This window comes from Antrostomus carolinensis, unplaced genomic scaffold, assembly GCF_000700745.2.
Source record: "Antrostomus carolinensis isolate BGI_N321 unplaced genomic scaffold, ASM70074v2 scaffold41335, whole genome shotgun sequence".
In the NCBI taxonomy this organism is placed as follows: domain Eukaryota; kingdom Metazoa; phylum Chordata; class Aves; order Caprimulgiformes; family Caprimulgidae; genus Antrostomus; species Antrostomus carolinensis.
The window spans coordinates 22,824-23,486 of record NW_010317907.1 but is presented as its reverse complement, the minus strand read 5'-3'; positions in this window follow the sequence as shown (position 1 = coordinate 23,486).

Below are 663 nucleotides of genomic sequence, written 5' to 3'. Positions count from 1 at the left end.
GCTTGGCCCCAAAGCTTCCTGGCCCACGGTGATTCCCACTGGTGTCACGAAGATGATGGCCTCTGACGCAGCTGTGGGAGTGAAGAGGTTTGGCCATGGCAGAGACACCCCACTTGGGTTAAATGCTTGTGGGGTGAGCCCTCCATCATGAGGGGAAGGCTGTGATGGAGGGGTTGGTGTGATGGTATCTCTGTTCCCATCACAGCATCCCTGGGCCAGCTGCCATGCAAAGGGGCAACTTGATCAAAACCCAGGGGTTTTGTTGGGACTGAGACCTCTGGGGGAAAAAATTCCCCCCTGCAGACGTGAGTTTTCCAAACTTCATGTTAATTAAAATAGTTTTTCATCCTAGTCTAGTGCCTTAGGCCAGGCTTAGCATTGTCCTTTCTGTCCGGGACCCCCAACGTGCCTGTGGTGGCAGGACCCTGCAGCCCAGGAGATGGGGAGAAGGGCAAGCACTGAAACATGGGGCTGGAGGCACAAATGGGTTTTGATGCTGGATGGACCATGACCAACCTCTGCACCCTCAGCATCCACCCCTGGAGCTGACTGCTGAAATGATAACCCAGTAGCACATGCTTTATGGCCTTGAGGTGATGAGTGGGACCATGCAGGGTGGGCTGAGAGATGGGTTTGGTTTCTGCAGCCACTTGCAACGAGGGA